The sequence below is a fragment of the Pseudophryne corroboree genome, chromosome 11, assembly GCF_028390025.1.
Source record: "Pseudophryne corroboree isolate aPseCor3 chromosome 11, aPseCor3.hap2, whole genome shotgun sequence".
NCBI classification, from domain to species: Eukaryota; Metazoa; Chordata; class Amphibia; order Anura; family Myobatrachidae; genus Pseudophryne; species Pseudophryne corroboree.
The window spans coordinates 68,983,775-69,010,061 of NC_086454.1; the positions used below are offsets into that span (position 1 = coordinate 68,983,775).

The following is a 26,287-nucleotide window of genomic DNA, read 5'->3' on the forward strand; positions in this document are numbered from 1 at the left end:
CTTTCTTCTTTATACATACTACATCTCATTATCATCCAGTCTATATTAGCAGCAGACACAGTACAGTACGGTAGTCCACGGCTGTAGCTACCTCTGTGTCGGCACTCGGCAGTCCATCCATAATTGTATACCACCTACCCGTGGTTTTTTTTTCTTTCTTCTTTATACATACTACATCTCATTATCATCCAGTCTATATTAGCAGCAGACACAGTACAGTACGGTAGTCCACGGCTGTAGCTACCTCTGTGTCGGCACTCGGCAGTCCATCCATAATTGTATACCACCTACCCGTGGTTTTTTTTTCTTTCTTCTTTATACATACTACATCTCATTATCATCCAGTCTATATTAGCAGCAGACACAGTACAGTACGGTAGTCCACGGCTGTAGCTACCTCTGTGTCGGCACTCGGCAGTCCATCCATAATTGTATACCACCTAACCGTGGTTTTTTTTCTTTCTTCTTTATACATACTACATCTCATTATCATCCAGTCTATATTAGCAGCAGACACAGTACGGTAGTCCACGGCTGTAGCTACCTCTGTGTCGGCACTCGGCAGTCCATCCATAATTGTATACCACCTACCCGTGTTTTTCTTTTCTTTCTTCTTTATACATACTACATCTCATTATCATCCAGTCTATATTAGCAGCAGACACAGTACAGTACGGTAGTCCACGGCTGTAGCTACCTCTGTGTCGGCACTCGGCAGTCCATCCATAATTGTATACCACCTACCCGTGGTTTTTTTTTTTTCTTCTTTATACATACTACATCTCATTATCATCCAGTCTATATTAGCAGCAGACACAGTACAGTACGGTAGTCCACGGCTGTAGCTACCTCTGTGTCGGCACTCGGCAGTCCATCCATAATTGTATACTAGTATCCATCCATCTCCATTGTTTACCTGAGGTGCCTTTTAGTTGTGCCTATTAAAATATGGAGAACAAAAATGTTGAGGTTCCAAAATTAGGGAAAGATCAAGATCCACTTCCACCTCGTGCTGAAGCTGCTGCCACTAGTCATGGCCGAGACGATGAAATGCCAGCAACGTCGTCTGCCAAGGCCGATGCCCAATGTCATAGTACAGAGCATGTCAAATCCAAAACACCAAATATCAGTAAAAAAAGGACTCCAAAACCTAAAATAAAATTGTCGGAGGAGAAGCGTAAACTTGCCAATATGCCATTTACCACACGGAGTGGCAAGGAACGGCTGAGGCCCTGGCCTATGTTCATGGCTAGTGGTTCAGCTTCACATGAGGATGGAAGCACTCAGCCTCTCGCTAGAAAACTGAAAAGACTCAAGCTGGCAAAAGCACCGCAAAGAACTGTGCGTTCTTCGAAATCCCAAATCCACAAGGAGAGTCCAATTGTGTCGGTTGCGATGCCTGACCTTCCCAACACTGGACGTGAAGAGCATGCGCCTTCCACCATTTGCACGCCCCCTGCAAGTGCTGGAAGGAGCACCCGCAGTCCAGTTCCTGATAGTCAGATTGAAGATGTCAGTGTTGAAGTACACCAGGATGAGGAGGATATGGGTGTTGCTGGCGCTGGGGAGGAAATTGACCAGGAGGATTCTGATGGTGAGGTGGTTTGTTTAAGTCAGGCACCCGGGGAGACACCTGTTGTCCGTGGGAGGAATATGGCCGTTGACATGCCTGGTGAAAATACCAAAAAAATCAGCTCTTCGGTGTGGAGGTATTTCACCAGAAATGCGGACAACATTTGTCAAGCCGTGTGTTCCCTTTGTCAAGCTGTAATAAGTAGGGGTAAGGACGTTAACCACCTCGGAACATCTTCCCTTATACGTCACCTGCAGCGCATTCATAATAAGTCAGTGACAAGTTCAAAAACTTTGGGCGACAGCGGAAGCAGTCCACTGACCAGTAAATCCCTTCCTCTTGTAACCAAGCTCACGCAAACCACCCCACCAACTCCCTCAGTGTCAATTTCCTCCTTCCCCAGGAATGCCAATAGTCCTGCAGGCCATGTCACTGGCAATTCTGACGAGTCCTCTCCTGCCTGGGATTCCTCCGATGCATCCTTGCATGTAACGCCTACTGCTGCTGGCGCTGCTGTTGTTGCTGCTGGGAGTCGATGGTCATCCCAGAGGGGAAGTCGTAAGCCCACTTGTACTACTTCCAGTAAGCAATTGACTGTCCAACAGTCCTTTGCGAGGAAGATGAAATATCACAGCAGTCATCCTGCTGCAAAGCGGATAACTGAGGCCTTGACAACTATGTTGGTGTTAGACGTGCGTCCGGTATCCGCCGTTAGTTCACAGGGAACTAGACAATTTATTGAGGCAGTGTGCCCCCGTTACCAAATACCATCTAGGTTCCACTTCTGTAGGCAGGCGATACCGAGAATGTACACGGACGTCAGAAAAAGACTCACCAGTGTCCTAAAAAATGCAGTTGTACCCAATGTCCACTTAACCACGGACATGTGGACAAGTGGAGCAGGGCAGGGTCAGGACTATATGACTGTGACAGCCCACAGGGTAGATGTATGGACTCCCGCCGCAAGAACAGCAGCGGCGGCACCAGTAGCAGCATCTCGCAAACGCCAACTCTTTCCTAGGCAGGCTACGCTTTGTATCACCGCTTTCCAGAATACGTACACAGCTAAAAACCTCTTACGGCAACTGAGGAAGATCATCGCAGAATGGCTTACCCCAATTGGACTCTCCTGTGGATTTGTGGCATCGGACAACGCCAGCAATATTGTGTGTGCATTAAATATGGGCAAATTCCAGCACGTCCCATGTTTTGCACATACCTTGAATTTGGTGGTGCAGAATTTTTTAAAAAACGACAGGGGCGTGCAAGAGATGCTGTCGGTGGCCAGAAGAATTGCGGGACACTTTCGGCGTACAGGCACCACGTACAGAAGGCTGGAGCACCACCAAAAACTACTGAACCTGCCCTGCCATCATCTGAAGCAAGAAGTGGTAACGAGGTGGAATTCAACCCTCTATATGCTTCAGAGGTTGGAGGAGCAGCAAAAGGCCATTCAAGCCTATACAATTGAGCACGATATAGGAGGTGGAATGCACCTGTCTCAAGTGCAGTGGAGAATGATTTCAACGTTGTGCAAGGTTCTGATGCCCTTTGAACTTGCCACACGTGAAGTCAGTTCAGACACTGCCAGCCTGAGTCAGGTCATTCCCCTCATCAGGCTTTTGCAGAATAAGCTGGAGACATTGAAGGAGGAGCTAACACGGAGCGATTCCGCTAGGCATGTGGGACTTGTGGATGGAGCCCTTAATTCGCTTAACAAGGATTCACGGGTGGTCAATCTGTTGAAATCAGAGCACTACATTTTGGCCACCGTGCTCGATCCTAGATTTAAAGCCTACCTTGGATCTCTCTTTCCGGCAGACACAAGTCTGCTGGGGTTGAAAGACCTGCTGGTGAGAAAATTGTCAAGTCAAGCGGAACGCGACCTGTCAACATCTCCTCCTTCACATTCTCCCGCAACTGGGGGTGCGAGGAAAAGGCTCAGAATTCCGAGCCCACCCGCTGGCGGTGATGCAGGGCAGTCTGGAGCGACTGCTGATGCTGACATCTGGTCCGGACTGAAGGACCTGACAACGATTACGGACATGTCGTCTACTGTCACTGCATATGATTCTCTCAACATTGAAAGAATGGTGGAGGATTATATGAGTGACCGCATCCAAGTAGGCACGTCACACAGTCCGTACTTATACTGGCAGGAAAAAGAGGCAATTTGGAGGCCCTTGCACAAACTGGCTTTATTCTACCTAAGTTGCCCTCCCACAAGTGTGTACTCCGAAAGAGTGTTTAGTGCCGCCGCTCACCTTGTCAGCAATCGGCGTACGAGGTTACATCCAGAAAATGTGGAGAAGATGATGTTCATTAAAATGAATTATAATCAATTCCTCCGCGGAGACATTGACCAGCAGCAATTGCCTCCACAAAGTACACAGGGAGCTGAGATGGTGGATTCCAGTGGGGACGAATTGATAATCTGTGAGGAGGGGGATGTACACGGTGATATATCGGAGGATGATGATGAGGTGGATATCTTGCCTCTGTAGAGCCAGTTTGTGCAAGGAGAGATTAATTGCTTCTTTTTTGGGGGGGGGTCCAAACCAACCCGTCATATCAGTCACAGTCGTGTGGCAGACCCTGTCACTGAAATGATGGGTTGGTTAAAGTGTGCATGTCCTGTTTATACAACATAAGGGTGGGTGGGAGGGCCCAAGGACAATTCCATCTTGCACCTCTTTTTTCTTTTATTTTTCTTTGCGTCATGTGCTGTTTGGGGAGGGTTTTTTGGAAGGGCCATCCTGCGTGACACTGCAGTGCCACTCCTAGATGGGCCCGGTGTTTGTGTCGGCCACTAGGGTCGCTTATCTTGCTCACACAGTCAGCTACCTCATTGCGCCTCTTTTTTTCTTTGCGTCATGTGCTGTTTGGGGAGGGTTTTTTGGAAGGGACATCCTGCGTGACACTGCAGTGCCACTCCTAGATGGGCCCGGTGTTTGTGTCGGCCACTAGGGTCGCTTATCTTACTCACACAGTCAGCTACCTCATTGCGCCTCTTTTTTTCTTTGCGTCATGTGCTGTTTGGGGAGGGTTTTTTGGAAGGGACATCCTGCGTGACACTGCAGTGCCACTCCTAGATGGGCCCGGTGTTTGTGTCGGCCACTAGGGTCGCTTATCTTGCTCACACAGTCAGCTACCTCATTGCGCCTCTTTTTTTCTTTGCGTCATGTGCTGTTTGGGGAGGGTTTTTTGGAAGGGACATCCTGCGTGACACTGCAGTGCCACTCCTAGATGGGCCCGGTGTTTGTGTCGGCCACTAGGGTCGCTTATCTTACTCACACAGCGACCTCGGTGCAAATTTTAGGACTAAAAATAATATTGTGAGGTGTGAGATATTCAGAATAGACTGAAAATGAGTGGAAATTATGGTTTTTGAGGTTAATAATACCTTGGGATCAAAATGACCCCCAAATTCTATGATTTAAGCTGTTTTTTAGGGTTTTTTGAAAAAAACACCCGAATCCAAAACACACCCGAATCCGACAAAAAAAATTCGGTGAGGTTTTGCCAAAACGCGGTCGAACCCAAAACACGGCCGCGGAACCGAACCCAAAACCAAAACACAAAACCCGAAAAATTTCCGGCGCTCATCTCTAAATAACACAGAAAGTGTTAAAATGTCTGTAAAAAAGTAAGTTTCCCAAGGTACAGTAATTTGAGAGTCAGTTTAGTCATCATAGCTAGATAATCATTGACATTTAACCCATATTTATTTCCATAACATCCTTAAAATTGTGTTAGGAAAATACTTCTTGATGAAAAGCTTAACTTCTCTTGAAAAAGCATCAATAAAGAATGCTAACCATAATTCTGACTTTTTAAAACAGAGTTCTTAATTTTACTACATGTTTTTGTTTTCTGAATATCAAAAATTAATTGACATTTATTCCCATGTAGCATTACTTACAGAGAAATCAATAAAAGTGCTAAAAAAATTAGAAAATTACTTTGACAAGATATTTTAAGAATGAAGGTGCTGTAAATCATGAATGAAAAGAGAGAACACAACTTTCTATTTATACTCTAAATTTCCACCGGTTTAAAAAATTGATGAAGCAATAGTTATAAGAATATCAAAAATTGTTACCAAATAGCATATCTTAGATATATCATTTTTCTTTGTGAAGCTTTAGGGCATCATGTGGTGCTGTGGCTTAGTTGGTTAAAGCGCCTGTCTAGTAAACAGGAGATCCTGAGTTCAAATCTCAGCAGCGCCTTTCATTTATTTTCATCAACTCAGAACATAGTTTGTTGATAATTCATCACAAAAAGACATGTGAATGCTTCAGCAGCCTTTACCCTTTCTCACATATTCAGTAATATGTACAACATTTCTAGATACAGTCCAAATCAGAAAACACAAAAAATGCAATATTCCCCTTTTTTAATATCAGTTATTTTGTAGAAGTAAATTGATGCCAAGGTAACTAGAAAAGAATTCTAGAAATTGCCAATCATCATGTCTGAGCAATCTCCAGGAACAATATGGTGTCCAGTCAGAGGAAATGTTTAAACAAAAGTCAGTAACAATGTGAGTTTCTCAAGATAAATTGATAGACAATTTAGTCATCAGAGTTTGGGGAGCAATAAAAAATAATGGATTATTTGTTACTTAACATAAACAATATTGTGTTAGGAAAGCAATTCCAGAAATAAATCTTTCCATTTATTGAGCAAGCTTCCAGATAAAATGTTAACAATAATTCTATCATTGAGATCTCATGTTTTCATTTCACGATTACTTTTTAACTGTATGAGTACCAACAATAGACTGACTTTAATTTCCCAGGGATGACTACATTAATAAGAACGCCATAATATCTATTACAATAAAGCATATTAACAAGTGACTTGAACAAGACATTGTAAGAATGTAGGGCCTGTATATACAAAATAAAGGAGAAAAAAGCATTATATAACTTACTGTAAGTTTCCAACTGTTTAAAGAATTAATAAAATACTAGTTTCAAAAATATATATAAAAATAATAAAAAATTATTATACTTCAGACATATAATTTGTCATTATATGTAAGGCAGTGCAAGTGGTGCTGTGGCTTAGTTGGTTAAAGTGCCTGTCTAGTAAACAGGAGATCCTGAGTTCATATCTCAGCAGTACCTTTGCTTGATACCTTTTTATCACACCAGTATGTAGTTTTTTATTGATGCATAACAAAATAAGATGTGTAAAACCTTTATCTGCTTTCACTTTGGCACATTTGGTCACCAATGTAAAAAAGTTTAAAGATGCCATCCATGTCAGAAGACGACAAACAACAAAACTTCACCCTATTTCAACATAAGTTAATTTGTAGAAATATGCCTATGTTAAGGTAAATAGATGAATTTTTACAAAATAGCCTTCATCATATTGGGTAAACTGCAAAATTAATTTAGAGTACATTTAAAAGAGAATAACACAGAAAGTGTTAAAATGTCTGTAAAAAAGTAAGTTTCCCAAGGTACAGTAATTTGAGAGTCAGTTTAGTCATCATAGCTAGAGAATCATTGACATTTAACCCATATTTATTTCCATAACATCCTTAAAATTGTGTTAGGAAAATACTTCTTGATGAAAAGCTAAACTTCTCTTGAAAAAGCATCAATAAAGAATGCTAACCATAATTCTGACTTTTTAAAACAGAGTTCTTAATTTTACTACATGTTTTTGTTTTCTGAATATCAAAAATTAATTGACATTTATTCCCATGTAGCATTACTTACAGAGAAATCAATAAAAGTGCTAAAAAAATTAGAAAATTACTTTGACAAGATATTTTAAGAATGAAGGTGCTGTAAATCATGAATGAAAAGAGAGAACACAACTTTCTATTTATACTCTAAATTTCCACCGGTTTGAAAAATTGATGAAGCAATAGTTATAAGAATATCAAAAATTGTTACCAAATAGCATATCTTAGATATATCATTTTTCTTTGTGAAGCTCTAGGGCATCATGTGGTGCTGTGGCTTAGTTGGTTAAAGCGCCTGTCTAGTAAACAGGAGATCCTGAGTTCAAATCTCAGCAGCGCCTTTCATTTATTTTCATCAACTCAGAACATAGTTTGTTGATAATTCATCACAAAAAGACATGTGAATGCTTCAGCAGCCTTTACCCTTTCTCACATGTTCAGTAATATGTACCACATTTCTAGATACAGTCCAAATCAGAAAACACAAAAAAATGCAATATTTCCTTTTTTAATATCAGTTATTTTGTAGAAGTAAATTGATGCCAAGGTAACTAGAAAAGAATTCCAGAAATTGCCAATCATCATGTCTGAGCAATCTCCAGGAACAATATGGTGTCCAGTCAGAGGAAATGTTTAAACAAAAGTCAGTAACAATGTGAGTTTCTCAAGATAAATTGATAGCCAATTTAGTCATCAGAGTTTGGGGAGCAATAGAAAATAATGGATTATTTGTTACTTAACATAAACAATATTGTGTTAGGAAAGCAATTGCAAAAATAAATCTTTCCATTTATTGAGCAAGCTTCCAGATAAAATGTTAACAATAATTCTATCATTGAGATCTCATGTTTTCATTTCACGATTACTTTTTAACTGTATGAGTACCAACAATAGACTGACTTTAATTTCCCAGGGATGACTACATTAATAAGAACGCCATAATATCTATTACAATAAAGCATATTAACAAGTGACTTGAACAAGATATTGTAAGAATGTAGGGCCTGTATATACAAAATAAAGGAGAAAAAAGCATTATATAACTTACTGTAAGTTTCCAACTGTTTAAAGAATTAATAAAATACTAGTATCAAAAATATATATAAAAATAATAAAAAATATTATACTTTAGACATATAATTTGTCATTATATGGAAGGCAGTGCAAGTGGTGCTGTGGCTTAGTTGGTTAAAGTGCCTGTCTAGTAAACAGGAGATCCTGAGTTCATATCTCAGCAGTACCTTTGCTTGATACCTTATCTAAGATATATCATTTTTCTTTGTGAAGCTCTAGGGCATCATGTGGTGCTGTGACTTAGTTGGTTAAAGCGCCTGTCTAGTAAACAGGAGATCCTGAGTTCAAATCTCAGCAGCGCCTTTCATTTATTTTCATCAACTCAGAACATAGTTTGTTGATAATTCATCACAAAAAGACATGTGAATGCTTCAGCAGCCTTTACCCTTTCTCACATGTTCAGTAATATGTACCACATTTCTAGATACAGTCCAAATCAGAAAACACAAAAAAATGCAATATTCCCCTTTTTTTAATATCAGTTATTTTGTAGAAGTAAATTGATGCCAAGGTAACTAGAAAAGAATTCCAGAAATTGCCAATCATCATGTCTGAGCAATCTCCAGGAACAATATGGTGTCCAGTCAGAGGAAATGTTTAAACAAAAGTCAGTAACAATGTGAGTTTCTCAAGATAAATTGATAGACAATTTAGTCATCAGAGTTTGGGGAGCAATAGAAAATAATGGATTATTTGTTACTTAACATAAACAATATTGTGTTAGGAAAGCAATTCCAGAAATAAATCTTTCCATTTATTAAGCAAGCTTCCAGATAAAATGTTAACAATAATTCTATCATTGAGATCTCATGTTTTCATTTCACGATTACTTTTTAACTGTATGAGTACCAACAATAGACTGACTTTAATTTCCCAGGGATGACTACATTAATAAGAACGCCATTATATCTATTACAATAAAGCATATTAACAAGTGACTTGAACAAGACATTGTAAGAATGTAGGGCCTGTATATACAAAATAAAGGAGAAAAAAGCATTATATAACTTACTGTAAGTTTCCAACTGTTTAAAGAATTAATAAAATAATAGTTTCAAAAAAATATATAAAAATATTAAAAAATATTATACTTTAGACATATAATTTGTCATTATATGTAAGGCAGTGCAAGTGGTGCTGTGGCTTAGTTGGTTAAAGTGCCTGTCTAGTAAACAGGAGATCCCGAGTTCATATCTCAGCAGTACCTTTGCTTGATACCTTTTTATCACACCAGTATGTAGTTTTTTGTTGATGCATAACAAAATAAGATGTGTAAAACCTTTATCTGCTTTCACTTTGGCACATTTGGTCACCAATGTAAAAAAGTTTAAAGATGCCATCCATGTCAGAAGACGACAAACAACAAAACTTCACCCTATTTCAACATAAGTTAATTTGTAGAAATATGCCTATGTTAAGGTAAATAGATGAATTTTTACAAAATAGCCTTCATCATATTGGGTAAACTGCAAAATTAATTTAGAGTACATTTAAAAGAGAATAACACAGAAAGTGTTAAAATGTCTGTAAAAAAGTAAGTTTCCCAAGGTACAGTAATTTGAGAGTCAGTTTAGTCATCATAGCTAGAGAATCATTGACATTTAACCCATATTTATTTCCATAACATCCTTAAAATTGTGTTAGGAAAATACTTCTTGATGAAAAGCTAAACTTCTCTTGAAAAAGCATCAATAAAGAATGCTAACCATAATTCTGACTTTTTAAAACAGAGTTCTTAATTTTACTACATGTTTTTGTTTTCTGAATATCAAAAATTAATTGACATTTATTCCCATGTAGCATTACTTACAGAGAAATCAATAAAAGTGCTAAAAAAATTAGAAAATTACTTTGACAAGATATTTTAAGAATGAAGGTGCTGTAAATCATGAATGAAAAGAGAGAACACAACTTTCTATTTATACTCTAAATTTCCACCGGTTTGAAAAATTGATGAAGCAATAGTTATAAGAATATCAAAAATTGTTACCAAATAGCATATCTTAGATATATCATTTTTCTTTGTGAAGCTCTAGGGCATCATGTGGTGCTGTGGCTTAGTTGGTTAAAGCGCCTGTCTAGTAAACAGGAGATCCTGAGTTCAAATCTCAGCAGCACCTTTCATTTATTTTCATCAACTCAGAACATAGTTTGTTGATAATTCATCACAAAAAGACATGTGAATGCTTCAGCAGCCTTTACCCTTTCTCACATGTTCAGTAATATGTACCACATTTCTAGATACAGTCCAAATCAGAAAACACAAAAAAATGCAATATTTCCTTTTTTAATATCAGTTATTTTGTAGAAGTAAATTGATGCCAAGGTAACTAGAAAAGAATTCCAGAAATTGCCAATCATCATGTCTGAGCAATCTCCAGGAACAATATGGTGTCCAGTCAGAGGAAATGTTTAAACAAAAGTCAGTAACAATGTGAGTTTCTCAAGATAAATTGATAGACAATTTAGTCATCAGAGTTTGGGGAGCAATAGAAAATAATGGATTATTTGTTACTTAACATAAACAATATTGTGTTAGGAAAGCAATTGCAAAAATAAATCTTTCCATTTATTGAGCAAGCTTCCAGATAAAATGTTAACAATAATTCTATTATTGAGATCTCATGTTTTCATTTCACGATTACTTTTTAACTGTATGAGTACCAACAATAGACTGACTTTAATTTCCCAGGGATGACTACATTAATAAGAACGCCATAATATCTATTACAATAAAGCATATTAACAAGTGACTTGAACAAGATATTGTAAGAATGTAGGGCCTGTATATACAAAATAAAGGAGAAAAAAGCATTATATAACTTACTGTAAGTTTCCAACTGTTTAAAGAATTAATAAAATACTAGTATCAAAAATATATATAAAAATAATAAAAAATATTATACTTTAGACATATAATTTGTCATTATATGGAAGGCAGTGCAAGTGGTGCTGTGGCTTAGTTGGTTAAAGTGCCTGTCTAGTAAACAGGAGATCCTGAGTTCATATCTCAGCAGTACCTTTGCTTGATACCTTATCTAAGATATATCATTTTTCTTTGTGAAGCTCTAGGGCATCATGTGGTGCTGTGACTTAGTTGGTTAAAGCGCCTGTCTAGTAAACAGGAGATCCTGAGTTCAAATCTCAGCAGCGCCTTTCATTTATTTTCATCAACTCAGAACATAGTTTGTTGATAATTCATCACAAAAAGACATGTGAATGCTTCAGCAGCCTTTACCCTTTCTCACATGTTCAGTAATATGTACCACATTTCTAGATACAGTCCAAATCAGAAAACACAAAAAAATGCAATATTTCCTTTTTTAATATCAGTTATTTTGTAGAAGTAAATTGATGCCAAGGTAACTAGAAAAGAATTCCAGAAATTGCCAATCATCATGTCTGAGCAATCTCCAGGAACAATATGGTGTCCAGTCAGAGGAAATGTTTAAACAAAAGTCAGTAACAATGTGAGTTTCTCAAGATAAATTGATAGACAATTTAGTCATCAGAGTTTGGGGAGCAATAGAAAATAATGGATTATTTGTTACTTAACATAAACAATATTGTGTTAGGAAAGCAATTGCAAAAATAAATCTTTCCATTTATTGAGCAAGCTTCCAGATAAAATGTTAACAATAATTCTATCATTGAGATCTCATGTTTTCATTTCACGATTACTTTTTAACTGTATGAGTACCAACAATAGACTGACTTTAATTTCCCAGGGATGACTACATTAATAAGAACGCCATAATATCTATTACAATAAAGCATATTAACAAGTGACTTGAACAAGATATTGTAAGAATGTAGGGCCTGTATATACAAAATAAAGGAGAAAAAAGCATTATATAACTTACTGTAAGTTTCCAACTGTTTAAAGAATTAATAAAATACTAGTATCAAAAATATATATAAAAATAATAAAAAATATTATACTTTAGACATATAATTTGTCATTATATGGAAGGCAGTGCAAGTGGTGCTGTGGCTTAGTTGGTTAAAGTGCCTGTCTAGTAAACAGGAGATCCTGAGTTCATATCTCAGCAGTACCTTTGCTTGATACCTTATCTAAGATATATCATTTTTCTTTGTGAAGCTCTAGGGCATCATGTGGTGCTGTGACTTAGTTGGTTAAAGCGCCTGTCTAGTAAACAGGAGATCCTGAGTTCAAATCTCAGCAGCGCCCTTCATTTATTTTCATCAACTCAGAACATAGTTTGTTGATAATTCATCACAAAAAGACATGTGAATGCTTCAGCAGCCTTTACCCTTTCTCACATGTTCAGTAATATGTACCACATTTCTAGATACAGTCCAAATCAGAAAACACAAAAAAATGCAATATTCCCCTTTTTTTAATATCAGTTATTTTGTAGAAGTAAATTGATGCCAAGGTAACTAGAAAAGAATTCCAGAAATTGCCAATCATCATGTCTGAGCAATCTCCAGGAACAATATGGTGTCCAGTCAGAGGAAATGTTTAAACAAAAGTCAGTAACAATGTGAGTTTCTCAAGATAAATTGATAGACAATTTAGTCATCAGAGTTTGGGGAGCAATAGAAAATAATGGATTATTTGTTACTTAACATAAACAATATTGTGTTAGGAAAGCAATTCCAGAAATAAATCTTTCCATTTATTGAGCAAGCTTCCAGATAAAATGTTAACAATAATTCTATCATTGAGATCTCATGTTTTCATTTCACGATTACTTTTTAACTGTATGAGTACCAACAATAGACTGACTTTAATTTCCCAGGGATGACTACATTAATAAGAACGCCATTATATCTATTACAATAAAGCATATTAACAAGTGACTTGAACAAGACATTGTAAGAATGTAGGGCCTGTATATACAAAATAAAGGAGAAAAAAGCATTATATAACTTACTGTAAGTTTCCAACTGTTTAAAGAATTAATAAAATAATAGTTTCAAAAAAATATATAAAAATAATAAAAAATATTATACTTTAGACATATAATTTGTCATTATATGTAAGGCAGTGCAAGTGGTGCTGTGGCTTAGTTGGTTAAAGTGCCTGTCTAGTAAACAGGAGATCCTGAGTTCATATCTCAGCAGTACCTTTGCTTGATACCTTTTTATCACACCAGTATGTAGTTTTTTGTTGATGCATAACAAAATAAGATGTGTAAAACCTTTATCTGCTTTCACTTTGGCACATTTGGTCACCAATGTAAAAAAGTTTAAAGATGCCATCCATGTCAGAAGACGACAAACAACAAAACTTCACCCTATTTCAACATAAGTTAATTTGTAGAAATATGCCTATGTTAAGGTAAATAGATGAATTTTTACAAAATAGCCTTCATCATATTGGGTAAACTGCAAAATTAATTTAGAGTACATTTAAAAGAGAATAACACAGAAAGTGTTAAAATGTCTGTAAAAAAGTAAGTTTCCCAAGGTACAGTAATTTGAGAGTCAGTTTAGTCATCATAGCTAGAGAATCATTGACATTTAACCCATATTTATTTCCATAACATCCTTAAAATTGTGTTAGGAAAATACTTCTTGATGAAAAGCTAAACTTCTCTTGAAAAAGCATCAATAAAGAATGCTAACCATAATTCTGACTTTTTAAAACAGAGTTCTTAATTTTACTACATGTTTTTGTTTTCTGAATATCAAAAATTAATTGACATTTATTCCCATGTAGCATTACTTACAGAGAAATCAATAAAAGTGCTAAAAAAATTAGAAAATTACTTTGACAAGATATTTTAAGAATGAAGGTGCTGTAAATCATGAATGAAAAGAGAGAACACAACTTTCTATTTATACTCTAAATTTCCACCGGTTTGAAAAATTGATGAAGCAATAGTTATAAGAATATCAAAAATTGTTACCAAATAGCATATCTTAGATATATCATTTTTCTTTGTGAAGCTCTAGGGCATCATGTGGTGCTGTGGCTTAGTTGGTTAAAGCGCCTGTCTAGTAAACAGGAGATCCTGAGTTCAAATCTCAGCAGCACCTTTCATTTATTTTCATCAACTCAGAACATAGTTTGTTGATAATTCATCACAAAAAGACATGTGAATGCTTCAGCAGCCTTTACCCTTTCTCACATGTTCAGTAATATGTACCACATTTCTAGATACAGTCCAAATCAGAAAACACAAAAAAATGCAATATTTCCTTTTTTAATATCAGTTATTTTGTAGAAGTAAATTGATGCCAAGGTAACTAGAAAAGAATTCCAGAAATTGCCAATCATCATGTCTGAGCAATCTCCAGGAACAATATGGTGTCCAGTCAGAGGAAATGTTTAAACAAAAGTCAGTAACAATGTGAGTTTCTCAAGATAAATTGATAGACAATTTAGTCATCAGAGTTTGGGGAGCAATAGAAAATAATGGATTATTTGTTACTTAACATAAACAATATTGTGTTAGGAAAGCAATTGCAAAAATAAATCTTTCCATTTATTGAGCAAGCTTCCAGATAAAATGTTAACAATAATTCTATTATTGAGATCTCATGTTTTCATTTCACGATTACTTTTTAACTGTATGAGTACCAACAATAGACTGACTTTAATTTCCCAGGGATGACTACATTAATAAGAACGCCATAATATCTATTACAATAAAGCATATTAACAAGTGACTTGAACAAGATATTGTAAGAATGTAGGGCCTGTATATACAAAATAAAGGAGAAAAAAGCATTATATAACTTACTGTAAGTTTCCAACTGTTTAAAGAATTAATAAAATACTAGTATCAAAAATATATATAAAAATAATAAAAAATATTATACTTTAGACATATAATTTGTCATTATATGTAAGGCAGTGCAAGTGGTGCTGTGGCTTAGTTGGTTAAAGTGCCTGTCTAGTAAACAGGAGATCCTGAGTTCATATCTCAGCAGTACCTTTGCTTGATACCTTATCTAAGATATATCATTTTTCTTTGTGAAGCTCTAGGGCATCATGTGGTGCTGTGACTTAGTTGGTTAAAGCGCCTGTCTAGTAAACAGGAGATCCTGAGTTCAAATCTCAGCAGCGCCTTTCATTTATTTTCATCAACTCAGAACATAGTTTGTTGATAATTCATCACAAAAAGACATGTGAATGCTTCAGCAGCCTTTACCCTTTCTCACATGTTCAGTAATATGTACCACATTTCTAGATACAGTCCAAATCAGAAAACACAAAAAAATGCAATATTCCCCTTTTTTTAATATCAGTTATTTTGTAGAAGTAAATTGATGCCAAGGTAACTAGAAAAGAATTCCAGAAATTGCCAATCATCATGTCTGAGCAATCTCCAGGAACAATATGGTGTCCAGTCAGAGGAAATGTTTAAACAAAAGTCAGTAACAATGTGAGTTTCTCAAGATAAATTGATAGACAATTTAGTCATCAGAGTTTGGGGAGCAATAGAAAATAATGGATTATTTGTTACTTAACATAAACAATATTGTGTTAGGAAAGCAATTCCAGAAATAAATCTTTCCATTTATTGAGCAAGCTTCCAGATAAAATGTTAACAATAATTCTATCATTGAGATCTCATGTTTTCATTTCACGATTACTTTTTAACTGTATGAGTACCAACAATAGACTGACTTTAATTTCCCAGGGATGACTACATTAATAAGAACGCCATTATATCTATTACAATAAAGCATATTAACAAGTGACTTGAACAAGACATTGTAAGAATGTAGGGCCTGTATATACAAAATAAAGGAGAAAAAAGCATTATATAACTTACTGTAAGTTTCCAACTGTTTAAAGAATTAATAAAATAATAGTTTCAAAAAAATATATAAAAATAATAAAAAATATTATACTTTAGACATATAATTTGTCATTATATGTAAGGCAGTGCAAGTGGTGCTGTGGCTTAGTTGGTTAAAGTGCCTGTCTAGTAAACAGGAGATCCTGAGTTCATATCTCAGCAGTACCTTTGCTTGATACCTTTTTATCACACCAGTATGTAGTTTTTTGTTGATGCATAACAAAATAAGATGTGTAAAACCTTTATCTGCTTTCACTTTGGCACATTTGGTCACCAATGTAAAAAAGTTTAAAGATGCCATCCATGTCAGAAGACGACAAACAACAAAACTTCACCCTATTTCAACATAAGTTAATTTGTAGAAATATGCCTATGTTAAGGTAAATAGATGAATTTTTACAAAATAGCCTTCATCATATTGGGTAAACTGCAAAATTAATTTAGAGTACATTTAAAAGAGAATAACACAGAAAGTGTTAAAATGTCTGTAAAAAAGTAAGTTTCCCAAGGTACAGTAATTTGAGAGTCAGTTTAGTCATCATAGCTAGAGAATCATTGACATTTAACCCATATTTATTTCCATAACATCCTTAAAATTGTGTTAGGAAAATACTTCTTGATGAAAAGCTAAACTTCTCTTGAAAAAGCATCAATAAAGAATGCTAACCATAATTCTGACTTTTTAAAACAGAGTTCTTAATTTTACTACATGTTTTTGTTTTCTGAATATCAAAAATTAATTGACATTTATTCCCATGTAGCATTACTTACAGAGAAATCAATAAAAGTGCTAAAAAAATTAGAAAATTACTTTGACAAGATATTTTAAGAATGAAGGTGCTGTAAATCATGAATGAAAAGAGAGAACACAACTTTCTATTTATACTCTAAATTTCCACCGGTTTGAAAAATTGATGAAGCAATAGTTATAAGAATATCAAAAATTGTTACCAAATAGCATATCTTAGATATATCATTTTTCTTTGTGAAGCTCTAGGGCATCATGTGGTGCTGTGGCTTAGTTGGTTAAAGCGCCTGTCTAGTAAACAGGAGATCCTGAGTTCAAATCTCAGCAGCACCTTTCATTTATTTTCATCAACTCAGAACATAGTTTGTTGATAATTCATCACAAAAAGACATGTGAATGCTTCAGCAGCCTTTACCCTTTCTCACATGTTCAGTAATATGTACCACATTTCTAGATACAGTCCAAATCAGAAAACACAAAAAAATGCAATATTCCCCTTTTTTTAATATCAGTTATTTTGTAGAAGTAAATTGATGCCAAGGTAACTAGAAAAGAATTCCAGAAATTGCCAATCATCATGTCTGAGCAATCTCCAGGAACAATATGGTGTCCAGTCAGAGGAAATGTTTAAACAAAAGTCAGTAACAATGTGAGTTTCTCAAGATAAATTGATAGACAATTTAGTCATCAGAGTTTGGGGAGCAATAGAAAATAATGGATTATTTGTTACTTAACATAAACAATATTGTGTTAGGAAAGCAATTCCAGAAATAAATCTTTCCATTTATTAAGCAAGCTTCCAGATAAAATGTTAACAATAATTCTATCATTGAGATCTCATGTTTTCATTTCACGATTACTTTTTAACTGTATGAGTACCAACAATAGACTGACTTTAATTTCCCAGGGATGACTACATTAATAAGAACGCCATTATATCTATTACAATAAAGCATATTAACAAGTGACTTGAACAAGACATTGTAAGAATGTAGGGCCTGTATATACAAAATAAAGGAGAAAAAAGCATTATATAACTTACTGTAAGTTTCCAACTGTTTAAAGAATTAATAAAATAATAGTTTCAAAAAAATATATAAAAATATTAAAAAATATTATACTTTAGACATATAATTTGTCATTATATGTAAGGCAGTGCAAGTGGTGCTGTGGCTTAGTTGGTTAAAGTGCCTGTCTAGTAAACAGGAGATCCCGAGTTCATATCTCAGCAGTACCTTTGCTTGATACCTTTTTATCACACCAGTATGTAGTTTTTTGTTGATGCATAACAAAATAAGATGTGTAAAACCTTTATCTGCTTTCACTTTGGCACATTTGGTCACCAATGTAAAAAAGTTTAAAGATGCCATCCATGTCAGAAGACGACAAACAACAAAACTTCACCCTATTTCAACATAAGTTAATTTGTAGAAATATGCCTATGTTAAGGTAAATAGATGAATTTTTACAAAATAGCCTTCATCATATTGGGTAAACTGCAAAATTAATTTAGAGTACATTTAAAAGAGAATAACACAGAAAGTGTTAAAATGTCTGTAAAAAAGTAAGTTTCCCAAGGTACAGTAATTTGAGAGTCAGTTTAGTCATCATAGCTAGAGAATCATTGACATTTAACCCATATTTATTTCCATAACATCCTTAAAATTGTGTTAGGAAAATACTTCTTGATGAAAAGCTAAACTTCTCTTGAAAAAGCATCAATAAAGAATGCTAACCATAATTCTGACTTTTTAAAACAGAGTTCTTAATTTTACTACATGTTTTTGTTTTCTGAATATCAAAAATTAATTGACATTTATTCCCATGTAGCATTACTTACAGAGAAATCAATAAAAGTGCTAAAAAAATTAGAAAATTACTTTGACAAGATATTTTAAGAATGAAGGTGCTGTAAATCATGAATGAAAAGAGAGAACACAACTTTCTATTTATACTCTAAATTTCCACCGGTTTGAAAAATTGATGAAGCAATAGTTATAAGAATATCAAAAATTGTTACCAAATAGCATATCTTAGATATATCATTTTTCTTTGTGAAGCTCTAGGGCATCATGTGGTGCTGTGGCTTAGTTGGTTAAAGCGCCTGTCTAGTAAACAGGAGATCCTGAGTTCAAATCTCAGCAGCACCTTTCATTTATTTTCATCAACTCAGAACATAGTTTGTTGATAATTCATCACAAAAAGACATGTGAATGCTTCAGCAGCCTTTACCCTTTCTCACATGTTCAGTAATATGTACCACATTTCTAGATACAGTCCAAATCAGAAAACACAAAAAAATGCAATATTTCCTTTTTTAATATCAGTTATTTTGTAGAAGTAAATTGATGCCAAGGTAACTAGAAAAGAATTCCAGAAATTGCCAATCATCATGTCTGAGCAATCTCCAGGAACAATATGGTGTCCAGTCAGAGGAAATGTTTAAACAAAAGTCAGTAACAATGTGAGTTTCTCAAGATAAATTGATAGACAATTTAGTCATCAGAGTTTGGGGAGCAATAGAAAATAATGGATTATTTGTTACTTAACATAAACAATATTGTGTTAGGAAAGCAATTGCAAAAATAAATCTTTCCATTTATTGAGCAAGCTTCCAGATAAAATGTTAACAATAATTCTATTATTGAGATCTCATGTTTTCATTTCACGATTACTTTTTAACTGTATGAGTACCAACAATAGACTGACTTTAATTTCCCAGGGATGACTACATTAATAAGAACGCCATAATATCTATTACAATAAAGCATATTAACAAGTGACTTGAACAAGATATTGTAAGAATGTAGGGCCTGTATATACAAAATAAAGGAGAAAAAAGCATTATATAACTTACTGTAAGTTTCCAACTGTTTAAAGAATTAATAAAATACTAGTATCAAAAATATATATAAAAATAATAAAAAATATTATACTTTAGACATATAATTTGTCATTATATGGAAGGCAGTGCAAGTGGTGCTGTGGCTTAGTTGGTTAAAGTGCCTGTCTAGTAAACAGGAGATCCTGAGTTCATATCTCAGCATTACCTTTGCTTGATACCTTATCTAAGATATATCATTTTTCTTTGTGAAGCTCTAGGGCATCATGTGGTGCTGTGACTTAGTTGGTTAAAGCGCCTGTCTAGTAAACAGGAGATCCTGAGTTCAAATCTCAGCAGCGCCTTTCATTTATTTTCATCAACTCAGAACATAGTTTGTTGATAATTCATCACAAAAAGACATGTGAATGCTTCAGCAGCCTTTACCCTTTCTCACATGTTCAGTAATATGTACCACATTTCTAGATACAGTCCAAATCAGAAAACACAAAAAAATGCAATATTTCCTTTTTTAATATCAGTTATTTTGTAGAAGTAAATTGATGCCAAGGTAACTAGAAAAGAATTCCAGAAATTGCCAATCATCATGTCTGAGCAATCTCCAGGAACAATATGGTGTCCAGTCAGAGGAAATGTTTAAACAAAAGTCAGTAACAATGTGAGTTTCTCAAGATAAATTGATAGCCAATTTAGTCATCAGAGTTTGGGGAGCAATAGAAAATAATGGATTATTTGTTACTTAACATAAACAATATTGTGTTAGGAAAGCAATTGCAAAAATAAATCTTTCCATTTATTGAGCAAGCTTCCAGATAAAATGTTAACAATAATTCTATCATTGAGATCTCATGTTTTCATTTCACGATTACTTTTTAACTGTATGAGTACCAACAATAGACTGACTTTAATTTCCCAGGGATGACTACATTAATAAGAACGCCATAATATCTATTACAATAAAGCATATTAACAAGTGACTTGAACAAGATATTGTAAGAATGTAGGGCCTGTATATACAAAATAAAGGAGAAAAAAGCATTATATAACTTACTGTAAGTTTCCAACTGTTTAAAGAATTAATAAAATACTAGTATCAAAAATATATATAAAAATAATAAAAAATATTATACTTTAGACATATAATTTGTCATTATATGGAAGGCAGTGCAAGTGGTGCTGTGGCTTAGTTGGTTAAAGTGCCTGTCTAGTAAACAGGAGATCCTGAGTTCATATCTCAGCAGTACCTTTGCTTGATACCTTATCTAAGATATATCATTTTTCTTTGTGAAGCTCTAGGGCATCATGTGGTGCTGTGACTTAGTTGGTTAAAGCGCCTGTCTAGTAAACAGGAGATCCTGAGTTCAAATCTCAGCAGCGCCCTTCATTTATTTTCATCAACTCAGAACATAGTTTGTTGATAATTCATCACAAAAAGACATGTGAATGCTTCAGCAGCCTTTACCCTTTCTCACATGTTCAGTAATATGTACCACATTTCTAGATACAGTCCAAATCAGAAAACACAAAAAAATGCAATATTCCCCTTTTTTTAATATCAGTTATTTTGTAGAAGTAAATTGATGCCAAGGTAACTAGAAAAGAATTCCAGAAATTGCCAATCATCATGTCTGAGCAATCTCCAGGAACAATATGGTGTCCAGTCAGAGGAAATGTTTAAACAAAAGTCAGTAACAATGTGAGTTTCTCAAGATAAATTGATAGACAATTTAGTCATCAGAGTTTGGGGAGCAATAGAAAATAATGGATTATTTGTTACTTAACATAAACAATATTGTGTTAGGAAAGCAATTCCAGAAATAAATCTTTCCATTTATTGAGCAAGCTTCCAGATAAAATGTTAACAATAATTCTATCATTGAGATCTCATGTTTTCATTTCACGATTACTTTTTAACTGTATGAGTACCAACAATAGACTGACTTTAATTTCCCAGGGATGACTACATTAATAAGAACGCCATTATATCTATTACAATAAAGCATATTAACAAGTGACTTGAACAAGACATTGTAAGAATGTAGGGCCTGTATATACAAAATAAAGGAGAAAAAAGCATTATATAACTTACTGTAAGTTTCCAACTGTTTAAAGAATTAATAAAATAATAGTTTCAAAAAAATATATAAAAATAATAAAAAATATTATACTTTAGACATATAATTTGTCATTATATGTAAGGCAGTGCAAGTGGTGCTGTGGCTTAGTTGGTTAAAGTGCCTGTCTAGTAAACAGGAGATCCTGAGTTCATATCTCAGCAGTACCTTTGCTTGATACCTTTTTATCACACCAGTATGTAGTTTTTTGTTGATGCATAACAAAATAAGATGTGTAAAACCTTTATCTGCTTTCACTTTGGCACATTTGGTCACCAATGTAAAAAAGTTTAAAGATGCCATCCATGTCAGAAGACGACAAACAACAAAACTTCACCCTATTTCAACATAAGTTAATTTGTAGAAATATGCCTATGTTAAGGTAAATAGATGAATTTTTACAAAATAGCCTTCATCATATTGGGTAAACTGCAAAATTAATTTAGAGTACATTTAAAAGAGAATAACACAGAAAGTGTTAAAATGTCTGTAAAAAAGTAAGTTTCCCAAGGTACAGTAATTTGAGAGTCAGTTTAGTCATCATAGCTAGAGAATCATTGACATTTAACCCATATTTATTTCCATAACATCCTTAAAATTGTGTTAGGAAAATACTTCTTGATGAAAAGCTAAACTTCTCTTGAAAAAGCATCAATAAAGAATGCTAACCATAATTCTGACTTTTTAAAACAGAGTTCTTAATTTTACTACATGTTTTTGTTTTCTGAATATCAAAAATTAATTGACATTTATTCCCATGTAGCATTACTTACAGAGAAATCAATAAAAGTGCTAAAAAAATTAGAAAATTACTTTGACAAGATATTTTAAGAATGAAGGTGCTGTAAATCATGAATGAAAAGAGAGAACACAACTTTCTATTTATACTCTAAATTTCCACCGGTTTGAAAAATTGATGAAGCAATAGTTATAAGAATATCAAAAATTGTTACCAAATAGCATATCTTAGATATATCATTTTTCTTTGTGAAGCTCTAGGGCATCATGTGGTGCTGTGGCTTAGTTGGTTAAAGCGCCTGTCTAGTAAACAGGAGATCCTGAGTTCAAATCTCAGCAGCACCTTTCATTTATTTTCATCAACTCAGAACATAGTTTGTTGATAATTCATCACAAAAAGACATGTGAATGCTTCAGCAGCCTTTACCCTTTCTCACATGTTCAGTAATATGTACCACATTTCTAGATACAGTCCAAATCAGAAAACACAAAAAAATGCAATATTTCCTTTTTTAATATCAGTTATTTTGTAGAAGTAAATTGATGCCAAGGTAACTAGAAAAGAATTCCAGAAATTGCCAATCATCATGTCTGAGCAATCTCCAGGAACAATATGGTGTCCAGTCAGAGGAAATGTTTAAACAAAAGTCAGTAACAATGTGAGTTTCTCAAGATAAATTGATAGACAATTTAGTCATCAGAGTTTGGGGAGCAATAGAAAATAATGGATTATTTGTTACTTAACATAAACAATATTGTGTTAGGAAAGCAATTCCAGAAATAAATCTTTCCATTTATTGAGCAAGCTTCCAGATAAAATGTTAACAATAATTCTATCATTGAGATCTCATGTTTTCATTTCACGATTACTTTTTAACTGTATGAGTACCAACAATAGACTGACTTTAATTTCCCAGGGATGACTACATTAATAAGAACGCCATTATATCTATTACAATAAAGCATATTAACAAGTGACTTGAACAAGACATTGTAAGAATGTAGGGCCTGTATATACAAAATAAAGGAGAAAAAAGCATTATATAACTTACTGTAAGTTTCCAACTGTTTAAAGAATTAATAAAATAATAGTTTCAAAAAAATATATAAAAATAATAAAAAATATTATACTTTAGACATATAATTTGTCATTATATGTAAGGCAGTGCAAGTGGTGCTGTGGCTTAGTTGGTTAAAGTGCCTGTCTAGTAAACAGGAGATCCTGAGTTCATATCTCAGCAGTACCTTTGCTTGATACCTTTTTATCACACCAGTATGTAGTTTTTTGTTGATGCATAACAAAATAAGATGTGTAAAACCTTTATCTGCTTTCACTTTGGCACATTTGGTCACCAATGTAAAAAAGTTTAAAGATGCCATCCATGTCAGAAGACGACAAACAACAAAACTTCACCCTATTTCAACATAAGTTAATTTGTAGAAATATGCCTATGTTAAGGTAAATAGATGAATTTTTACAAAATAGCCTTCATCATATTGGGTAAACTGCAAAATTAATTTAGAGTACATTTAAAAGAGAATAACACAGAAAGTGTTAAAATGTCTGTAAAAAAGTAAGTTTCCCAAGGTACAGTAATTTGAGAGTCAGTTTAGTCATCATAGCTAGAGAATCATTGACATTTAACCCATATTTATTTCCATAACATCCTTAAAATTGTGTTAGGAAAATACTTCTTGATGAAAAGCTAAACTTCTCTTGAAAAAGCATCAATAAAGAATGCTAACCATAATTCTGACTTTTTAAAACAGAGTTCTTAATTTTACTACATGTTTTTGTTTTCTGAATATCAAAAATTAATTGACATTTATTCCCATGTAGCATTACTTACAGAGAAATCAATAAAAGTGCTAAAAAAATTAGAAAATTACTTTGACAAGATATTTTAAGAATGAAGGTGCTGTAAATCATGAATGAAAAGAGAGAACACAACTTTCTATTTATACTCTAAATTTCCACCGGTTTGAAAAATTGATGAAGCAATAGTTATAAGAATATCAAAAATTGTTACCAAATAGCATATCTTAGATATATCATTTTTCTTTGTGAAGCTCTAGGGCATCATGTGGTGCTGTGGCTTAGTTGGTTAAAGCGCCTGTCTAGTAAACAGGAGATCCTGAGTTCAAATCTCAGCAGCACCTTTCATTTATTTTCATCAACTCAGAACATAGTTTGTTGATAATTCATCACAAAAAGACATGTGAATGCTTCAGCAGCCTTTACCCTTTCTCACATGTTCAGTAATATGTACCACATTTCTAGATACAGTCCAAATCAGAAAACACAAAAAAATGCAATATTTCCTTTTTTAATATCAGTTATTTTGTAGAAGTAAATTGATGCCAAGGTAACTAGAAAAGAATTCCAGAAATTGCCAATCATCATGTCTGAGCAATCTCCAGGAACAATATGGTGTCCAGTCAGAGGAAATGTTTAAACAAAAGTCAGTAACAATGTGAGTTTCTCAAGATAAATTGATAGCCAATTTAGTCATCAGAGTTTGGGGAGCAATAGAAAATAATGGATTATTTGTTACTTAACATAAACAATATTGTGTTAGGAAAGCAATTGCAAAAATAAATCTTTCCATTTATTGAGCAAGCTTCCAGATAAAATGTTAACAATAATTCTATCATTGAGATCTCATGTTTTCATTTCACGATTACTTTTTAACTGTATGAGTACCAACAATAGACTGACTTTAATTTCCCAGGGATGACTACATTAATAAGAACGCCATAATATCTATTACAATAAAGCATATTAACAAGTGACTTGAACAAGATATTGTAAGAATGTAGGGCCTGTATATACAAAATAAAGGAGAAAAAAGCATTATATAACTTACTGTAAGTTTCCAACTGTTTAAAGAATTAATAAAATACTAGTATCAAAAATATATATAAAAATAATAAAAAATATTATACTTTAGACATATAATTTGTCATTATATGGAAGGCAGTGCAAGTGGTGCTGTGGCTTAGTTGGTTAAAGTGCCTGTCTAGTAAACAGGAGATCCTGAGTTCATATCTCAGCAGTACCTTTGCTTGATACCTTATCTAAGATATATCATTTTTCTTTGTGAAGCTCTAGGGCATCATGTGGTGCTGTGACTTAGTTGGTTAAAGCGCCTGTCTAGTAAACAGGAGATCCTGAGTTCAAATCTCAGCAGCGCCTTTCATTTATTTTCATCAACTCAGAACATAGTTTGTTGATAATTCATCACAAAAAGACATGTGAATGCTTCAGCAGCCTTTACCCTTTCTCACATGTTCAGTAATATGTACCACATTTCTAGATACAGTCCAAATCAGAAAACACAAAAAAATGCAATATTCCCCTTTTTTTAATATCAGTTATTTTGTAGAAGTAAATTGATGCCAAGGTAACTAGAAAAGAATTCCAGAAATTGCCAATCATCATGTCTGAGCAATCTCCAGGAACAATATGGTGTCCAGTCAGAGGAAATGTTTAAACAAAAGTCAGTAACAATGTGAGTTTCTCAAGATAAATTGATAGACAATTTAGTCATCAGAGTTTGGGGAGCAATAGAAAATAATGGATTATTTGTTACTTAACATAAACAATATTGTGTTAGGAAAGCAATTCCAGAAATAAATCTTTCCATTTATTGAGCAAGCTTCCAGATAAAATGTTAACAATAATTCTATCATTGAGATCTCATGTTTTC

General features: G+C 34.1%; 29 non-coding genes across 29 annotated transcripts; all 29 read left to right on the plus strand.

Moving 5' to 3' along the window:
• The first annotated feature begins 5,731 nt into the window (after positions 1-5,731).
• On the plus strand, positions 5,732-5,805 carry TRNAT-AGU (transfer RNA threonine (anticodon AGU)). Its single transcript has one exon. It is a non-coding gene; the product is annotated as a tRNA-Thr (tRNA).
• Positions 5,806-6,634: 829 nt separating this feature from the next.
• Positions 6,635-6,708, plus strand: TRNAT-AGU (transfer RNA threonine (anticodon AGU)). The gene has a single exon. It is a non-coding gene; the product is annotated as a tRNA-Thr (tRNA).
• An 839-nt stretch (positions 6,709-7,547) lies between these two features.
• On the plus strand, positions 7,548-7,621 carry TRNAT-AGU (transfer RNA threonine (anticodon AGU)). The gene has a single exon. It is a non-coding gene; the product is annotated as a tRNA-Thr (tRNA).
• An 828-nt stretch (positions 7,622-8,449) lies between these two features.
• Positions 8,450-8,523, plus strand: TRNAT-AGU (transfer RNA threonine (anticodon AGU)). The gene has a single exon. It is a non-coding gene; the product is annotated as a tRNA-Thr (tRNA).
• Positions 8,524-8,583: 60 nt separating this feature from the next.
• On the plus strand, positions 8,584-8,657 carry TRNAT-AGU (transfer RNA threonine (anticodon AGU)). The gene has a single exon. It is a non-coding gene; the product is annotated as a tRNA-Thr (tRNA).
• An 830-nt stretch (positions 8,658-9,487) lies between these two features.
• On the plus strand, positions 9,488-9,561 carry TRNAT-AGU (transfer RNA threonine (anticodon AGU)). The gene has a single exon. It is a non-coding gene; the product is annotated as a tRNA-Thr (tRNA).
• Positions 9,562-10,400: 839 nt separating this feature from the next.
• TRNAT-AGU (transfer RNA threonine (anticodon AGU)) lies at positions 10,401-10,474 on the plus strand. Its single transcript has one exon. It is a non-coding gene; the product is annotated as a tRNA-Thr (tRNA).
• Positions 10,475-11,302: 828 nt separating this feature from the next.
• TRNAT-AGU (transfer RNA threonine (anticodon AGU)) lies at positions 11,303-11,376 on the plus strand. Its single transcript has one exon. It is a non-coding gene; the product is annotated as a tRNA-Thr (tRNA).
• A 60-nt stretch (positions 11,377-11,436) lies between these two features.
• TRNAT-AGU (transfer RNA threonine (anticodon AGU)) lies at positions 11,437-11,510 on the plus strand. The gene has a single exon. It is a non-coding gene; the product is annotated as a tRNA-Thr (tRNA).
• An 828-nt stretch (positions 11,511-12,338) lies between these two features.
• On the plus strand, positions 12,339-12,412 carry TRNAT-AGU (transfer RNA threonine (anticodon AGU)). Its single transcript has one exon. It is a non-coding gene; the product is annotated as a tRNA-Thr (tRNA).
• Positions 12,413-12,472: 60 nt separating this feature from the next.
• Positions 12,473-12,546, plus strand: TRNAT-AGU (transfer RNA threonine (anticodon AGU)). Its single transcript has one exon. It is a non-coding gene; the product is annotated as a tRNA-Thr (tRNA).
• An 830-nt stretch (positions 12,547-13,376) lies between these two features.
• Positions 13,377-13,450, plus strand: TRNAT-AGU (transfer RNA threonine (anticodon AGU)). The gene has a single exon. It is a non-coding gene; the product is annotated as a tRNA-Thr (tRNA).
• Positions 13,451-14,289: 839 nt separating this feature from the next.
• TRNAT-AGU (transfer RNA threonine (anticodon AGU)) lies at positions 14,290-14,363 on the plus strand. The gene has a single exon. It is a non-coding gene; the product is annotated as a tRNA-Thr (tRNA).
• An 828-nt stretch (positions 14,364-15,191) lies between these two features.
• On the plus strand, positions 15,192-15,265 carry TRNAT-AGU (transfer RNA threonine (anticodon AGU)). The gene has a single exon. It is a non-coding gene; the product is annotated as a tRNA-Thr (tRNA).
• Positions 15,266-15,325: 60 nt separating this feature from the next.
• TRNAT-AGU (transfer RNA threonine (anticodon AGU)) lies at positions 15,326-15,399 on the plus strand. The gene has a single exon. It is a non-coding gene; the product is annotated as a tRNA-Thr (tRNA).
• An 830-nt stretch (positions 15,400-16,229) lies between these two features.
• TRNAT-AGU (transfer RNA threonine (anticodon AGU)) lies at positions 16,230-16,303 on the plus strand. Its single transcript has one exon. It is a non-coding gene; the product is annotated as a tRNA-Thr (tRNA).
• An 839-nt stretch (positions 16,304-17,142) lies between these two features.
• TRNAT-AGU (transfer RNA threonine (anticodon AGU)) lies at positions 17,143-17,216 on the plus strand. Its single transcript has one exon. It is a non-coding gene; the product is annotated as a tRNA-Thr (tRNA).
• An 830-nt stretch (positions 17,217-18,046) lies between these two features.
• TRNAT-AGU (transfer RNA threonine (anticodon AGU)) lies at positions 18,047-18,120 on the plus strand. Its single transcript has one exon. It is a non-coding gene; the product is annotated as a tRNA-Thr (tRNA).
• An 839-nt stretch (positions 18,121-18,959) lies between these two features.
• Positions 18,960-19,033, plus strand: TRNAT-AGU (transfer RNA threonine (anticodon AGU)). The gene has a single exon. It is a non-coding gene; the product is annotated as a tRNA-Thr (tRNA).
• Positions 19,034-19,861: 828 nt separating this feature from the next.
• On the plus strand, positions 19,862-19,935 carry TRNAT-AGU (transfer RNA threonine (anticodon AGU)). The gene has a single exon. It is a non-coding gene; the product is annotated as a tRNA-Thr (tRNA).
• A 60-nt stretch (positions 19,936-19,995) lies between these two features.
• On the plus strand, positions 19,996-20,069 carry TRNAT-AGU (transfer RNA threonine (anticodon AGU)). Its single transcript has one exon. It is a non-coding gene; the product is annotated as a tRNA-Thr (tRNA).
• Positions 20,070-20,897: 828 nt separating this feature from the next.
• Positions 20,898-20,971, plus strand: TRNAT-AGU (transfer RNA threonine (anticodon AGU)). The gene has a single exon. It is a non-coding gene; the product is annotated as a tRNA-Thr (tRNA).
• Positions 20,972-21,031: 60 nt separating this feature from the next.
• TRNAT-AGU (transfer RNA threonine (anticodon AGU)) lies at positions 21,032-21,105 on the plus strand. Its single transcript has one exon. It is a non-coding gene; the product is annotated as a tRNA-Thr (tRNA).
• Positions 21,106-21,935: 830 nt separating this feature from the next.
• Positions 21,936-22,009, plus strand: TRNAT-AGU (transfer RNA threonine (anticodon AGU)). The gene has a single exon. It is a non-coding gene; the product is annotated as a tRNA-Thr (tRNA).
• An 839-nt stretch (positions 22,010-22,848) lies between these two features.
• Positions 22,849-22,922, plus strand: TRNAT-AGU (transfer RNA threonine (anticodon AGU)). Its single transcript has one exon. It is a non-coding gene; the product is annotated as a tRNA-Thr (tRNA).
• An 828-nt stretch (positions 22,923-23,750) lies between these two features.
• On the plus strand, positions 23,751-23,824 carry TRNAT-AGU (transfer RNA threonine (anticodon AGU)). The gene has a single exon. It is a non-coding gene; the product is annotated as a tRNA-Thr (tRNA).
• Positions 23,825-24,663: 839 nt separating this feature from the next.
• On the plus strand, positions 24,664-24,737 carry TRNAT-AGU (transfer RNA threonine (anticodon AGU)). Its single transcript has one exon. It is a non-coding gene; the product is annotated as a tRNA-Thr (tRNA).
• Positions 24,738-25,565: 828 nt separating this feature from the next.
• On the plus strand, positions 25,566-25,639 carry TRNAT-AGU (transfer RNA threonine (anticodon AGU)). Its single transcript has one exon. It is a non-coding gene; the product is annotated as a tRNA-Thr (tRNA).
• A 60-nt stretch (positions 25,640-25,699) lies between these two features.
• TRNAT-AGU (transfer RNA threonine (anticodon AGU)) lies at positions 25,700-25,773 on the plus strand. The gene has a single exon. It is a non-coding gene; the product is annotated as a tRNA-Thr (tRNA).
• The last annotated feature ends 514 nt before the right edge of the window (positions 25,774-26,287 follow it).